General features: G+C 42.1%; 1 protein-coding gene across 2 annotated transcripts in view; it reads left to right on the top strand.

Moving 5' to 3' along the window:
* Positions 1 to 18154, top strand: part of AP3M1 (adaptor related protein complex 3 subunit mu 1) — a 42544-nt gene that overhangs the window by 9382 nt on the left and 15008 nt on the right. The gene's annotated exons all lie outside the window — the stretch shown is intronic.

Here is an 18154-nt window from a genome sequence, read left to right as displayed (position 1 = left end):
TTTGCATAATTACAACAGGACCTCAGAGGTGTACTTCATATTTCTAGCTTCAGATACAAGAATGATACATGTATACAAATAGGAGGAATATATTCAGTAGTTTATAACCTTTGTTATGATACCTTACAAGAGACCTTTTGCATAAAGCATATTCCAGTTGCATCATATTCACACTCATAAGCATATTTCCATAAAACATATGGAGTGCAACGTCACAGGGAGATCAGTGTAAGGCAGGGAGCTGTGCAGCCTTAAAATCTCCAGTCAAAAGGGAGTGGGACATGGGTGCCTGCCTGGAGACAGGTGACAGCTTGAGACCTGACTGGGGAAAACAGGTGCAGTTATCCTGAAACTCTGACAAAGACATTATTTAACTTTCTAACCTTTTTCATTCTTACTAATAACTCTGAACAATTATATATTCTTATTGTAAGATTTCTATTTGTGGGAGAGAAGGTGGGGTCATACTTCTCCATGTGTATGAATGGCAGATAGCCAATTGCCACACCAGCACTTACTGATATTCATAGGAGCAATATCTGGTAGAACGCAGAATTAAAAGTTCCCCATTTAAAATGTTGCAGTTTTCCCTCTTGTTCTCCCTTTACCCCAGCCTTGCCCATTTAATAGGATATGCAGCAAGATTTCACTTACATACATAAAACCAAATGGAACCTGTTGACTACAAAGTAGGTTTTGGACCGACAGATTTACAGAGGGACAAGGTGGGTGAGTCAGTATCTTTTACTGGACCAAATTCTGTTGTGGAAGAGAAGCTTTTGAACTTTACAGAGTTGTTCTTCAGGTCTAGGAAAGGTAATTGGTGTTTCATGGCTAAGTATAAGGTGGAACAGTGTGTTCAGTATAAGGAGTTAGCACACATTGCAAGAAATCATTCAAAATGAATCAGGCAATTAATACCTCTGCAGTTGTAGGACCAAGGAGAGTTAGTTTGGTTACAGGTTCTTGTAATGAGACAAAAATCATTCTCTTTTGAATCCATGATATTTTGTTATGAATATAAGCTCCCAGGCTTGTTTGTGAAGGTGTTGCACAGGTTTCTTTTGAGGATGAGGACTGAGAGGTTAGATATGGAGTGATCGTTTACAGGGTCTCCTTTTAAACACTTGAAACTGGCATGCAGCAGATGAAACCTTTAATTAAAAAAAATGGAAACCGCTTTGGCTCTGGTAAAAGACACTGATTAAAGTGAATCAAATGGATATTGGAATTCCTGTTAGTCTCTGGGACTTGGGATGTTTAATGTTGGTTACAACACAAAATCAGGAAAATATAGCTTAAAAATCCTATAGACAGTCTTTACCTATTCACAACTCAATGGGTTTTAAATGCCATTCAATTTAATACGTAAGAACATTTTCTTCCCCGAAAACAAGCAGCCCACATCACCTTTTAGAACTACTTACTCCTTTATTTTGTATTTTTCTTTTGTGTTTGGAGGAGAAAAAGGAATAGGTTAGTTAGGCTTCTGCAGACTGTAGGATTATTTCCCATATTTTGTTCAAAATCATTGCGTTCTATCTTCATCCAAACTTGACTCATTCATACAGATCTGTCTTTACCACATTCATAACAAATTCGTTCACAGATGTATCATCCCTGTCCTTTCAATACCTGAGAATATCTCTTAAGTATTAATAGATACTGTAACCTAACTCAACTGTCTTTCTGCTTGGACTTGTTTGTGAATACATCTTAGAAACATATTCTAAATGCCTCCCAGTTACAACCTAGAAACTTGGTTTATGGAAGACTAACTTTAAATCAGCATTTCTTATTATCCTTCGGCTGCTTTTCCGCACCCTTTCCCTGGAATACTTTTTCCAGTCACTTCATGTCTCTTTCTACCCACTGATACATCCCTTTATTTAAAAACAAAAAACCACACACTTCTAATAGAAATCTTTCTTCCAAACATTGGATCTTTTAAAAACTTTTTTAAAAGTAAGGATTCTGTAGCTGTCTCCTTTAGATCTCTGAAATTCTTTTCCAGGCCGCCCTGAAGCACTTAATATTATTGGTGTGCAAACTTGATTTCAGGTCCAATACTTAGAGCCCCGTGCAGATAAAAATTTACATCAGCAGCTATAAATTGGTATCTGCTGAACCGCAGGACTCTGCTGGGAACCGCAGCAGTGAAAGGAGCCGAACGTGGGGCCGCTGCTCTCAGAAGCCAGCGCCCCATGCCGGCAGCTCCTCTCTTGTGGCTGTACTGCCCCCTGACTCGCCCCCATCCCTTCCACGCAGCTGTCTGCATGACTGGGTCTCCTGTCTGGGGTCTGTACAGCCATGCCAGAGGACAGGGCTGGGAGCGGATATACATTTATGATCCTTCAGGGATCTACCAGTACTTCTGCCTCTGCTCATGTGAACGGAAGTGCCATTGCTGGCTTCCTAATGGCCAAATCTTGCAAACTGCTAAGCTCTCTTAATTGTCAGTGGTACTGGTGCAATTTGAGACTACACTGCATGATTGAGCCCCCAATTCTACAAAGCTTATGAAAATCCTGTTCGATAGTCAAGATCAAAGATCTTGAGAATATCGCTGTCTATTCAGTTCTCCCAGTACAATATCTGGCCTGTTTTTTGAACAGTGAATTTCCTCAGATATTTCCCCAGCATTCTTTACCAGACTTCCTTGGATGTAACTTCTATTTAAGGTGCAGCTCCATCCACGTTTTCCAGAAATGTGGAATTAGACATGAGGGTTTTTTAAATTCTGTTTCCAAATGAGTCACTTGGATTTCCAGATTTCATGATGAAACTTTTTCTATCCCCAAAGGAAATGTGATTATTCAACAACTAATACTGTAATGATCTCTAATTGTGTTAGTAGGGTCTGGGCATATCTGTGATTTACAGTGATGGAGTGAATCAGGTCTGGAAACAGACTGTATTGAGGCCACATGTAAATACATTATGAAAGGCCTGTCAATTGGTAGATGAAATACCGTACAAATCTCTACCTCAAACACAGGTTATGATTTCCATTATGGAAAAACAAGAAAGATAATGGAAAGGGTTATTTTGCACGCTAAATTACTGATTTTAAAAACCACTTCAAAGCATCCTTAAAAGACAATACATTTAAAAATAAAAAAGCATTTCAAAAGGTGATTACCAGTGGGTTTAAAAAAAAATAGCTAATTAGATTTTGAGGAACACATGGGAACCAGGAACTTTAAAAAATATATATAAAAATAAATAAAGCAATGCTGGTTAAACATATGACTCAGATCTATTGCAGATGTCATTCAAGCAAAAGCCCTTGTTAATATCACTTATATCCATTCTCTGGTTCTGGGAGTTTCAGGTGAGTAAAGGGGATGAGTCTCTAGACATCAAGCAGTTATGAATTGACTGCATAATACATTTGTCTTAATAATCACACTTGAATTCTGGCTTTTAAAAGTCTCTGAATATCAACAATCCTGTTTGAAATAAGGAATGTTAATTAAAATGACAATCCTACAAAGATACGGTTACAGAGTAATTGTACTTATAAGATTGAATCTTGGAAAAAAGAATGGTTACTTACTTTGTAGTAACTGTGGCTCTTTGAGATAATCTGCCTATGTGAATCCTGCTTATGGTATCCACATACCCCCACACAGGATGTTCAGAATGTTTCACTAGTAATTTTCAGGAGGGGTTGTGCATGTACCTGTTTATGCCCTTGCACTCCCCTCCAGCTCCAAGGGCTTAAATAGCACAGCTACTGCAACCACCACTCAATTCTTTTGCCCCCCAGCATCCTCATTTATAAGACTCCAAGCTGTGGGGACAGAGTGTAGGTCATGGGCTCTACATGTGCATAACATCTTGAAGAATCAAAATTTACTATAAAGTTAAGTAAACATTGTTTCTTTGCTGTCATTGTGGATCCCACTTATGGTGATGAGTCAGTAGTCACATGCTAGGAATTATCTGAAAAAAAGATTGCAAAACTTCCCTTCAGAAACAAGTGTCAAATCCTTGAAGCAGTTGCTAATGTTTCCTAAATGTATAAGCTAAAGACCAGATAGCTGCTCCACAGACCTTCCCATAAGCAATGAAAAGTCTAAGCTTAATGAAAAGATGTAGTTCTGTCTTGATAATACAATATCAATCTTCTCATACCTGGAGTATGTAATTTAAATTTAGCCAATGAAGCATGAGGTTTTGGAAACAAGGCTAGTAAGTTATTCTACGAGCATTGCCAGTTTCTTAAAAGATGGATGTGGTCTCATATTTACACAGTTTCTTAAGGGTAGGGTAAGAAGGATTTATCAATAAGGCTTGCAATTTGATTATTCTACTAGCTGATGTAATTGCCACCAAGAATGCCATCTTCATTGACAGATGAATTGGACAGTTGGATAAAGGCTCAAAGGGAGGATCTGTAAGTAAAGAAAAGACTATATTTAAGTGCCATGGTGTAGCTGCCTTTCTTACAGGAGGAAAAAATGTGAACAAGCCCTCTCAAATCTGTCTGACACTTAAATGGCCGCACTTAAACCCTCTCTTTCCCTGCTTCCACACCAGAGTGCTTTAAATATAAGTAATCTAAGATAACTGGACTAGAACACCAATATGGAATGTAATCCTCTTAAGAGCTCACCCATAATGGAAAAAGGTTTCCATTTAGCAGTATATAGGGATAACGTCCTATTCTGAAGAACACTTTTTACTAAGGACATAAGAGATTATTTAAGATGTGATATTCAATGAGGCTGGGTTTGGGTAAAGAATTGGACTGATTTTGAGATTTCACATTTCCAATTCATAAAGGTCATGATCAATTGGAGAGTTGACAATAGCAGTAGGTCTGAGAACCAAAACTGATTAGATAAAGCAGGAGCGACCAATACAACTCAAGCTTTTTCTTGCCTTATTTTTCAAAACACTCTTGGATTTAATGGGAGCAGAGGGAAAGCATACATCAGATGGTGTGACCAACAAATAATGAAGGCAACTGCTAGAGATCCTGGACGCTTTCCTGCTTGAGAACAAAATATCAGACACTTTCCTGTTTTGATTTGACACGAATAAGTCTGTATGGGGAAGCCCTCCTCTCTTGGAAAATTCAGTCAGTTTTTTAATTGCCACTCATGGGTCAGGGTATTTTCCTGCTTAGTACGGCCACTAGACTCCTGGGAAGTGAAGAGCTGTCTGAATGCTCCATTCCCAATGTTTATGGCTTCCTGACAAAAGTTCTGATATCACACCACCTTGCCTGTTTACAGAATAGGCCCCTGTGAAATTGTCTGACACCCCTTGGATTGAAGAATCCTTGAATATAGGTAGAAACACTTTTAAGAGCAGTGAGATTAGCTTGCAAATTCTAGCACATTCATGTAAATTGTGTATTCTAGATGAGACCTAAATTCATGAGGCTGAATGATCTATTTGTGCTTCTCAAACTATCTTGGATTAATCAGAGTTTTGGACACCATCAGAGAAGCCAACTGAATTCCTGCATGTGTATTTCCTATCATTCACCATTGCATAGAGGTTAGAATTTAATTGGAAATCAGGACATTTAATGATGTCAAGTCTTGATTTGCAAACTGGGCTTGATTCTAGCTTGAAGTGGTCTGAGACACAATCTGGCAAATGAAGTTATGAACATACATGAAGCCATGTGGTCTAGAAGTTTGAGACATCCTTGTTTTTGTTTGAGGCCAAGTACAGGTTTTTTAATCGGGAATCTGTCCAGTGGGAGGAATGCTCTCGCTGCTACCGAATCTAGGAGAGTTTAATGAACTTTATAGATAGGGATGGAATCAGATTCAACTTTAAGTTGATCCTCAAATCCGGGGGGATAACCACAAGGAAAGTGGGTTATTACCCACATTTGTTATTTTTCTGTCCCTGTCCCTGCCCCTCCACTTTCCCTATACACACGCACAAGCCAGTCAGAAGTTAAATGTGCAACCCCTGTCTGCATAGATGAGTTGCTACTACTGATAGGCACATTGTAAACACCCTTGGGTGATGAAATTCTGAAAGGAAGAGCTGTTAATGATGCCCTGGAGCCATAAAATGCATGGCACTCATATGAAAATGGTACCTGGGAAGAGGGTGGGAAGGAGGCAAGGTTTGAAATTGAATGGCATAGCTATTCCTGATTTTGAAGGACCCATTGATCTGTGGTGATCACCAGCCAAACCTCCTCAAAATACAACAGATGGGAACCAAAGAGTGGAGTAGAAGGGTATAGATTAGTCCAAGGGTAAACTGGCTTTTTCTAATATCTAGATCTTTATGGATTGCTCAGGTATGAGAATGTCTTTCTTTATATTGGAGTGTTTCTCTGTCTATACTAGAGAATGAAGATTGAGGATGAAATTTTCTTTCTGAATATAGGATTATATAAATCCAATAATCTGAGTGTGGATCTCTAGTTTCTTAACAAGGAGACTCATCAGCCTTAGTGCTAAATAAATTCTGCCCATTGAATGGTAAATCGTCAATGGTTGCTTGCACTTCTCTCAGGAAAATTGTTATAGATAACCGTGATGAGCTTTGCATCACTGCACTTGCAGCCGTTGAACAAACACCAGAATCAGCAGCATCTAATGTAGTTTGAAAATATTTTAGCAGTCAGTGGATCCTCTTTACAGATTCATTTAAACTTGTTGGAGGTGTTTTATGCAGGGTATTACCACAACGCTTATTTAGCTATCAATTCCTTTATTAAAGACCAAAGGACTTTATGCCATTTTTAAACTTGCCTAAATAAGCAATTTACTACATCCAACAGTAACAAAACATTTATAAGCATTTGATTGAGATACTTAAAAATGGTCTAAACCCAGGGATGCTTAGTCTCATGTTGGTCAGCCCCAATATGGTCAGGCAGGTATTAGCCATAAACCCTTCAAGAGTTTAATTTTTATATCCGTAATGACATCACTTGTTTGTTAGTCAGTTACTGACTTTAGCTAAACACCAATTTGAGACGGTTCATCCTTATTTCCCATCTTAATCCAGATTAGATTTACAACCTCCTTTCTCCAAGGCCTTTCCTCCCCTCCTCTTTGCTAACCAACAGATTTGCATTGCATCAGGGTTTGCATAAGCTTTACTTTTAAGATAACACTGACATGTGGGTGGGAAGGTTCCAGCTGGCTCCTTTAAAACAGATTCTTGTGTTAAAACCATTAGCAAACCCCCTGCTGGTTAGAGGTTTGTTTTTTGTTTTTAAAGAACTATTTTTTTTTAACCAGACTAATGGGATCCCCGAGGTGCAGCCTGGGACTATGGGATTGCTGTGCCCCCTTAACTCTCCAGTCTGGGCTGTCACTCATAATACTTGGCTAGTGACAAGCCGCAAACCGCTCCAGGTGCTGTTATCACTCAGTACAACTGCATGTGGAGCCCCATGCCCAGCTAGATTGCATGAATCACACAGAAAGGCACCAGCCAAATCCTGCCAGCCTTGTACCTCAGGAATATACCGTCTTACCCTGCTCAAGATGAGCAGTGACAGTTTATTCATTGGTTCACCACTTCATCAACAAAAAGTGGATATACACCAGTCTTTGTAAACCTGAGCAGATTTACCAAACACTTCAGACAAACTTACTGCTAAAGATAAACAGTAAAGCAAGTTTACTGACTACAAAAGATAGATTTTAAGTGATAGGCAAAAAAAGTCAGAGTGGTTACCAAAATAAAATAATAAGCACACAGTCTAAACTCTCAACTCTATTAGACTGGGCAACATCTAGATTAAGCAGTTTTTCTCATCCCCACTGGATATTGCAGTTCATAAGTACACAGCTTTCACCCTTGAAATCTGGGCCAGTCTCCCCTGTTAGTCTTCAATCTTCTCGTGTCCTTGTTGTTTGCAGCATTGGGGAGGGGGGGGAGGCCAAGCATGGGGCCACTGTGTTCTGTTTTATACCCTTAGTCTTGGAGAACACAAGTCTAGGCTTATCTGGTGGGCACAAGGTGAAGCAGTACTTGGGTGTCTCTCCTGCGAGTGAGTCATGGAATTGTAACTCCTCTGCTGGACAATGGCTGGTGATGTCTGTTCAGCACCCACCTGAGCGTTGGTTACCTCCCTTGTCATTGTTTCTGGAGAGCTAGTATCTGGGCATTTTCCAAACTCACAGCATATTTTAGTGAAAACCATACAACACAATTTATATTTTTTTATGCATTAAATACACATTTAGATGAAACAGTGGGTTTCAGCAGATCATAACCTTTCCCTAGTACCTCACATGACATGTTTTATATGCAATATCCCAATTGTGTATGTAGATGAGGAATATGGGGGTTATCTGGCACTCCCGAGGTATAGAGTGTCACAGATATCTTCCATACTCCATTCCTGTAGGCTTTATAAAGGCCTGCCTTCTACTTGCTAGTCAGGGCCTTTCTTTACAACACGTTTCCTTAAGATACAAAATTAAAGAATTAGTTAGTTATTCTACACTTGTCTTAAACCGAGGGTAACTTGTCATTCATCTGACAGTCTATCCCATTGCAGATAATCCCTACTTAGTTAGCATGGTTTGATAGTTTGCTGTTCTGACATGCAAAGCCACTGAAGATAGCTTTCTTAGAGATCCAGGCTTTTGGATTCTTTCTCCTTGGGAGCTGATTTCCTTGACTGTTTTGATCTCTCACTGGTGGCAACACCACCAGTGAAGATGGAGCCAGGGTATAAAAAAATACTCAGGACCTTTTGACAATACTTGATATATATGATCAGCATATTTTGAAGTGGCTGAAATGAAGGCAGGATCATCTAAAGAACTTTGACTCCAATATCCCTTCACTAATAGGTAGAGCCACTCTGCTTTGGGATGTTGGTTATAGAATACAAACAGCTGATAGGCTTTTTCTGAACTGTCTCCAATGGAATGTCCAAGGGTATTGTTTTTCCCCCCATGCACTTCAGTCATTCTAGAAAGGTTTTTTAAATCCTCAGCTGACATTAGTGTAGCCTGTGAAAGGGTTTTATTGGGTACCAAAGAACAAAGTGGAAGATCAAAGAATTTTCCTGATGAACAGACATTTCTCAATCATTTAGGATTTGTTGTTCCTCCCCAGTGACTGAACAATTCACACCTAAAAGCAGGAAACCCTGGCAGTGGGATATGCAAACTGAGCTGGAGAATAAAGGGAGGGAAATTACCTTGTTTTGAAAACACTTGCAAATTCTTGCTGAGAGCATTGCACCCTGAAGCGGGGTAGTACAAGCTTCCCACAGGAGTTTGCCATTGGGTGCTACGGAGAGGGACAGGGATTGCTGGAGCCAAAGGCCCAATCTTGGAGACCATAAGCCTACCCTGGTGGAACTGTGTAGGTTCTTGGGGCCCAGGCAAAGGTGGTGCTAGCCCCTTGAGCTGCTTAGAGCCTAAGGAATTGCTTAGTTTGCTTATGCCTAGTACTGGCTCTAGGTCCAGCACATTAAAGGGGTCACTCCCAAGAGACTGGTCACCGGCTGGGGCATAGATCAGACCCTGTGGATCTATTGACAGCTATAAAATTGTTAAGCAACATCCGTGCTGAGGGTGCTGTTGCTGACCCCCTCCATATTAACAATTCCTCAGTGACTGCAGCTGCTGATGTAGAGCAGGATTTAACTAATGCTGCCAGAGCTGACAAAAGAGACTCTGAGGTAGAGTTTCCTGAGCATGCCTGTGCAGCTGAATCTGGTATTAAATAGAATAAGATGCATCTTTGCCCTTTAGCGCTTTTTGTCAAAGATACCATTTGTATTGGCTCCTTGCTGTGGTGCAACACGGATGATTCCACTCCAACTTCTTCCTGTAGCAACAACTCCTTTTGAAGAGCTCTTCCTTGCGCCTAGCATAGGAGACATGGCTCAGTGCTGGGGAACTGAATTGGAGTCCGAGCCTGTGTCCTTGGACAATAGGGGTCTGTGACTGTCCTGATGGATTGGAGTGTGTCTAGGCTTCCTGATTGTTCCTGAGCTTGGTGTCGCATCCCTGGTGACAAGAGCATTGCAAGGAGGATAAATTAGAAATGAGGAAGTCTCTCTACCAGTGTGACATACCAGAATACAATCTAGACTTTGGGGGGCTGTGTCTCGCTGCCCTTCAACCTTTGATGGCTTACAATGCCTTGCTGCTTGCTTGCCCACCTGGGCTGCTCACAAATAGACTTCTAACATGCAAGCCACACCTTGAGTCTGTGTGTGACTGCAGCCAGCTACATCCTAGCCCTCACCAGCTTTGGTGATACTGCAGGTTGACCCCCAACAGACATCTCTATGAGAAAATCCAAGACTCGGTACGTCTTGAACTGCCCAGCCCTCTTCCGGATAGTACAAGTATATTAAGTCTATTATTCCTTTAAGGGAATAATAATGCTAGTTGATTACTTCAAATAGTTACCCAAACACTTCAATTTAAACACACTGGGTTAGATAAAGCCATAAAACTAAGATTTTAAGAGCATAAGTAATGAGGCATAGGAGTCAAATGGTTAAGAAAAAAGTACGACTCTTACTAATATCTACTTAAATTATTTTAGTTGCAAAGCAAACTTTCACCCCATGCTCCCAGAGATTACTGACCAAGCTTTCAGATCAGAACACGTACCCCAGAGTCCAGTGACGGCTTCCATTTTGTCTTCTCAGGTGCAGAGAATGAGGCGGGCAGGGAGTTGGGGGGGAGGGGTCCTTTTGGGTGTTTGTCCCTTATTTTTATAGTTTCAGTTCCTCTCTTGAAAATCACTTCCAGCTGAGACCTAGGAGACAAAGCATATGTGTGGAAGTGTAGTCCCTGCTGGTGTGTGTTTTTTTTTTTTTTTTTTTTTTTTTTTTTTTTTTTCCCTCCCACCTGTTTGAACCTCCCTACTTGACGACCAGCAAACTGAGTTTTCAAAGGCTACCTTACAAGGCATACTTTGTACAAAGATTATAATAGTGTGAAGGGTGGGAAATACAGGAGTGTATTCTCTCACAACCAGGTCTATGTTCAGAGTTTATCAAAGCTGTTACAGATTTTTTCCATGAGGAAAAAGTCAGTCTGGACTGTCTCTCCTTGTGTGTTTTGCTTCTTGATGGACTTGCATATAGCACACTTAGAGATTATGCTCCTCCCCCAAAAAGTCATGGGTGTCAGAGGAATAACCTCCTCGCACAGGAGGGTCATGGCTTGAAGCCAGGAGATCTAGGCTCCACCATTAGCTCTGTTCTGTGCTCTTTCTTCGTATTTCAAATTGTCTTACTGACAGTAAGACAAATGAAACAGTAACAATTATACTAACTACAAACATTAACTATTAGTCTAATGATTAAGTAACAAAACCAACAGGAAAAAGAAAAATAGACCACAGAGGGGAACACTCTGTTCAAACTCACTGCCCCAGGCATTCAAAGGAACTGGGGTTGGGATTGCTGTTCCCTCAGGGGAAGAGTGGTGGCAAGGGAATGCTACTGGACAGTACCAGTGAAAGTGTTCCCAACTCCCATGCTTGGGCATACTCCCACATGTGCAGTAACTTGAAGAAGCAGCAGTTAGGCTTCTAGAAACATCTGAGGTTCAATTCTATGTGGCATCAGTACCAATGTCTATAGGTTGATTGTTAGGATGTGGCTGATAATTCAGAGGAGCTGTTACTCTGGCTCCATTATTGAATGTAACCAAAAGCTGTGTGGTAGAATTGTCTGTCATGTCTGCTTTGTGAGGAGCAATGTATTCGTCTGTAAGTAGTGTATGATATTTGAGTGAAAAACCAGGAGTCCAAATATTAAACAGGAAAGATCTGGGAGTTATCAGTTGTCAAAGTTCAAGTATGTCCAGGCTTCAAAAAAGGAAAAAAAAAACTAACCCTGCCTTTGCTTTGACATGACCAGCCACCCTGCAGTTTAACATTAAAAACTCATCTGTAATACAGAATAAACATGAAGAGGACAGGTGGAAAAAAATCATTATTTTTTTTTCCAGTTAAGCATGCATCATGGTGGTTCACTCACTTGTATGGCGCCACCTCCTGGCTGTTCTGGGGGATTAGCTCTTTCCAGGTCCCATATCCCCTTCTGCAGTTTGTTGTATACCCTGCCACTTCTCTCCCTCACACTCTGTGACTTAGTGTGCTCTTTCTTTCTGGCCTAGCCCTCTGGCCAGGTCAGTATAGTCCTTACCCCAGAAGAGGAATCAGTCTTTTTGTACAAACTGTCTCTGCAAGTCTTTCCATTTGCTGCCGAGACAGTGAGTGCTACCTCACCAGTGGCTGGTAGGGAAACCCAGGACCACCCTTTACTCCATGATCTACCTCTAATCAGCAGCCAAGGTCTGCACCATCTTAAACCTGCTGCCATTTCCCTGAGCCTTTACATACATCAGTTCCCCTAGATTGATTTCCTTCCTTCCTTCACTCTCTAATGGCCAGAGCATGGCTACAGACTCCTTCACTGCATTCTCCTTCTTCTGCTAGCTTCCTGTCTCTATACTAGCCCTACCTGTTCCTTCTCAGCTGGGCTCCATTATAATTAAGTGGATTATTTAGGCCACCTAATTCCCCCTCAGAAGTGGCCTATCCGGTTAATTGGCCCTTCTAGGCCAGTGTCAGGTAAACACCCCATCACAGGGCCATTGGGCAAAACTTCATCCCCACAGAGGCTTTGTGAGCTTCTGCACCTGAGCCCTTACGGATCCTAATGCTGATCTGGGACATAAATGAAATCAGAAGGCCACATCTGGCCAGATGTGAACATCCCTCCAATAAACCACCAATCAGCATTGATGGAGCTGAGACTTCACTGGCCATGTTCATGAACCCTCTGCTGATAGAGAACACTCCTCTCTCCCTTACTGTCTATGGATAGCAAGTTAGCTGTCAGATGGCTTGACCATTCAGAGGAAATGTGGGATTTTCAAAGGAGCCTAAGGGAATTCAGCACCCAAATCCCACAAATCAGAAGGAGATGGGAACCTAACTCTCAAGCTCCTGTGAAAATACCAGCTTTCGTGCTTAAAAGCATAAGATTGGGTGGGAGCAGCTCATAGCCTTACCACTGACTTCTGAGATGCTGGACAAGTCACTCTTGTGACCTGTAAATTGAAGAAAGTTTCTCCATGTCACAGGGCTTTACTTGCTTCCTGAGCAGCAGGACTGAGCAAGTCTCTGGGTCACTTGGTCAAGGGGTTAATTGACAGTGTCTGCCCTTTCCCTGCGACATGAGCTGCTCACATACCACTTTGGTGCAGCTCGAGGGAATGTGGTGAAGAGAGGGTGTCAGAGCAGTGAGGAGAGATGTGGAAGGGGTTGGAGCAGTGCAGGGAATGGGTGGGAACTCTACACCTCTGCTAACCTTCACTGCTGAGGGCAGTGCTCTGAGGGGCCAGCAAAACTTGAGACCACAACCCTTATTGAAGTGTAAGGGATCATCCAAACACTGTTTTGAAAACCCGGTTCAGTGACTAAAGCTGTGATGGAAAAACTGGGTTTCCAAAAATGTAACTTTTCTACAATCCCTTAGTGAATAAGGGCTCATCTTCCAAGGGACCTTTGGTTTCTGGGAGCTCAGAAGCACTAACAGAGCAGAACCAGTGGAAGGGGAGCACCTTCCCCTTCTGTGACATATTTGAAGTAGAAGGGAAATGGAATCAGCTGGGCCTTCCCCCCGTCCTACAATTATCTCTCTCCATCCCCTTATTCAACATTTCATTCCATGGCTGCTTAACCAGGGCAAAGGAGGGAGTTTAGGCCCTCCCCTTGCCTCCACTCTTCCTTGATCAAGAGAAGGAACCCAAAACTTCCTTTCCCATGCTGCCTCCAGTAATAGGGAAGGGACACTAGGCATAGCCTTTGCCTTGCTGCTGCTGCTGCTTCTAGGGGGAAAGGGCAGGTCAGCACAGTTCAGAAGAGCTGTGGGGAAGGAGAAGGGGTTCAGCTGTGTCCTCACTGGCTCCATGTCAGTCTCTGCACTATTTCTACATTCTCTTCCCCAGCTTCTCAACCCTTGGGGAAGAGGGCTGGGGAGGGAGAGTCAAGCTGCTGGACAGGGCCGGCTTTAGGCCAATTCCCCCGAATCGGGCCCCGTGCCTAAGAGGGCCCCGCACCCAGTGGCAGGGCCACCCAGAGTGGGGGGCAAGTGGTAGAGAATCCCTTCCCTGGCTAGAGGCGCCTTTTTAATTTTTACTCACCCGGCGGCGCTCCGGGTCTTTGGCGGCGGGTCCTTCACTCGTTCTGGGTCTTTGGCGGTGAGTCCTTCAGTGCCGCCAAAGACCAGGAGCGAGTGAAGGACCCGCTGCCAAAGACTAGGAGCGCGGCCCGGTGAGTACAAGCCTTGTGTGTGTGGTGTGTTTTTTTTTTTTTTTTTTTTTTTTTAACGTATTTTTTTTTTTTTTAGTCATCTCTACCGAGGCCCCGTCGAAACTGTTCGAATTGGGCCCCGCACTTCCTAAAGCCGGCCCTGCTGCTGGACAGGCACAGAGATGCTGTGGGGGGCAGTGAAGGGGCTGACATACAGCCAGTGATTTCTGTGGCTCAGATAATCACTGTGAAGGAGCCAGAGGCTGTGGAACACAAGGATGCAGATTATTTATTTATTTATTAACAAGGAAATCAAATTCCCCCCAAACTTCGTAACACAGAATTAAGGTTGTCTGGTGATGCCTGGTGTGTTTCCCAAATGTCAAATTCAGCTACAGTCAAACCTCTACATATCAAGAACTATAGTTAAAGAACACCCCACACCCAAAACACAACTTTAGCTTTTCCTTCAGGTTATACCCTAACATGTCAATAACACATATATTAGCACTCTAGTCTCAAAATGGCACAGAACACTAGGAGCAGAGCACCATAGGGCAAAATCTAACACTACTTTTTTGCTAAGGCAAAACATAGGTTTAGGTTAGGTGTAGCAAACAGGAGCTACCTCCACCTGACACAAACTGATGCAATCTTGCAAAGTGTTATCACCTCTTCACCTTTCCCCTGAAGATTTCTTCTGAGATTGTCTTCACTTTCCCTTCACTGGGCCCTGGGGAACATATGCATACATGCCACCAGACTGGTAACAGTCCCTAAAGTCTCCTGTGCCCTGCTACTGATACAGACCTCCTCACTGAAATAAGGCATACTTGTTCCCCTGAGTTACACATGCATCTTTCCTCATATTAGTGAAACCTCTGCCAACCTGTTCCTACTAATCTCACCATTCAATAGCTACTCCTGATACTGCAGCTGGACTGTGCAAATAAACACTGTAATTCAAATCTGTGGAAGATGGGACAAACTGGCATATTTTTAGTCATCCCGGGGTACTTATTATGGCATACCCCTTGCTGAAACCTTCCCCGGGGTTAGTGCCAGCTGCAGAGGGCAGAGTGGTGATGTGTACCTTTAACTCTTGGTTTCCTGCTTTGAGTGTAGCTGAACTCAGCCAGTGATGCCTTGTGTCTTTCCAGAAAGTTAACACTGTACTCAATAAATTTTGGGGCAGATAATGCCAACAAAGGATAGGCATGCACCCTGAGTGATTGCCCCTACATTACTCCCTTACCAATAAGCACCACTCAATCCAGTGAACTTCCTCGGACTTTCCTCTAGATTTTCTTGTGGCCAGGCAACAAGAAAAGAATGAAACTGTAGAATCTGGATTTGATCAAAAGTTGAGAACTATCAGCATATTGAAGACACATTGGACAAAACCACTTCAGTTTTTGGAGGGGGTTGGGGTTTCCACATTCCCTTGGAATAGGAAGGGTGACCAGAAAGAACCCAGTGGGATCCCACATAGCTGAGCTTTTGACAGAAAGTGAGCAGGTAGTCTCTGTAGCCTCTTGGGGAGGAAGGAGTAAATGAACCTACTCATAAACGATCCTTCAATACCACCAATCGAAGGCTGCAAGTTTATTAAAATAAGCATGAATGAATTGCCCTGGGCTATTGTCATGAGTTAATCATCCATGAATGTCCACAGTCTGTTCCTTTGTAAAGGTCTGAAAGCAGAGATCCAGGACATCTGTGCAGTCTAATTGTTCCCAGGCACACCCTCTTAACACTTTACATATTGCATTTTTCTACTACCTCCTTTAACTGCTATCTCCAAGGGTTTTACAAAGCACTCTTTGGGAAGGTTATCCATGAACTGCTGTGGAGGTACTCGGATGATTCTTTGGTGGGGTGGGTGGTTGTATCTGTGTAACTTCTAGGCTTTGATCCAGGAACTTGACCCTCAGAATATCCCAGTTCTAAAAATACTCTGCACTGTGACTACTGGTGTCATTTACTTGAGCTGTTGGTGTAAGGAATAATTCAGTCTTGCTTTTTAGTGGCTTCACTTTTATGTTCTGATGTTAAGAAGTATTTTCCCAAGTAGAGCAGGCCTATTCTGACTCTTTTTTTCCTTGCAAAACTTGAGCTCTGATTCAGGACAGATCAATAATTAGAGGTGAGGGTTCAGCAATGCGATAATGGTTGCATGGCCTAATGAAACTTGTATATTGGAGCAGGGGCTTGCAAACTTCACTGCACCGCAACCCCCTTCTGACAACAAAGTTACTATATGAGCCGAGGGGTGCGGAGCCCGAGCCCCACTGCTCTGGGTAGGGGTGGCGCTTGGGCTTCAGCCCTGGGTCCCAGCAAATCTAATGCTGGCCCTGGCAACCCCATTTTGGTCCTGACCCAGTTTGAGGGCTGCTGTACTAGAAACTATTGTAAATTTCTGCTAACTAAGGCTCTAAAATAGCAAACAGTAAAATAATAATCCAATGATCCACCCAGTAAATATTTAATGAAGAAAGCACATAATTTGCTAAACTATTTTTAACTTATGATAATTAAAATGCCAGCTGTTCAACACCCTATGTGAAATAAATCGGGAGTCTTAATCCAGTTTGTTGTAGGTAAGTGTCCACATCACCATTAGGTTTCCTTTGTTGACAGTAATAGCAATGGGAGGCAGAACTGCCATTTTATTGACAGGGTGGTTTTTCCAGATCAGGCGTGTGGGGTCACAACTGCCTATGCACCTCTCACCAGCACTAAATTGGGGTGGGGGGCTGTGAGAGAAAATGGAACTCTAAAGCTAGGACTAAAATAGCAAAGCTATTTTGGCAAGTCTGAGAAATTGTAAGTTTAGACGTTTGCAAAAGCTGTCATAAAACTCAGCAGTCTTTATGGAACAAAATAAACACCTATCCAGTTAGCAGTCGTAAGGTCCTAAACAGGGTTTATTACCTCTGCTGTGGCTGCAGTGAAACAATCAATTTGAAGGATGATCCAGGAGTGCTTGCTAGGGTCGGAATTTAACAAATCAACGTTTAGCAGTTCAGCATTTCGGTATGAGTGATGCATGTTCATTTAAAAACGTTGCACATGCAATCCATAGAATCTATGGGCTTTAACAGCAAGACAATTTTTAGAGTTTACAAATGCTCCATGATTCAGACATCTGATCCAAAGACCTTTTGCAGTCCATGGGAATCTCTGTATAGACTACACTGGGCTTTGAATCCTTGTAGAAATGAACTCTAATCTCTGTAGCCAGATCCAGAGCTGCTTGTATTGAAACTCTCCTATGCAGCTTTGTTTACATTTGCTGTGAATTGGGGTTTGGCTTTAACAAATAGGCTATTGTATTAATATTAAAATGCATGCAAGAACTATTCTAAGATTTCATAGCTGATTACTTTCATGTGTGTGTCCTGTGCTGGTGTGGAACAATACTGACAGTGGTTGATTAGACTTATCACGTTTGTGTGGCCATCTTGAGTGACTTGGCAGAGGTTTAATCTGCAGTACGTGCTAAATTCAGGACAAGGTTGGTCAAACTGGATTAAAGCGGTTATGTCCAGGCTGCTGTGTTTAAGAACACTTCACTCATCTTAAAAGTTGCCCAGTTTTTTTCAAATTCTGTTGCTGTTCCAGTAACAAACTAAATGATGGATAAATTTAACCCTATGTATGCTCAATGGAGACTTGCAATAGTGTTAATTTCCAGGATGGGTTGATTTAAATCAAGGGAATGTAAAACATCAAGTGGGAAAGCCTTGACTGAAATCAGATTTTAATCAACTTTTTAATTTATACTTGTTGTTTTCTTAAAAACGGATGCATTCTCAGAGGCTCATATAACCATTAAAATATGTTGATTTACAATTAAATAGAACCTTTACACTAGATTTGGTACATCGTTTTGCTACTTAGTAGG

Source organism: Malaclemys terrapin, chromosome 7 (genome assembly GCF_027887155.1).
Source record: "Malaclemys terrapin pileata isolate rMalTer1 chromosome 7, rMalTer1.hap1, whole genome shotgun sequence".
Taxonomy (NCBI): Eukaryota; Metazoa; Chordata; order Testudines; family Emydidae; genus Malaclemys; species Malaclemys terrapin.
The sequence above is the reverse complement of the archived record's forward strand: the minus strand, read 5'-3'. Positions and strand labels throughout refer to the sequence as shown.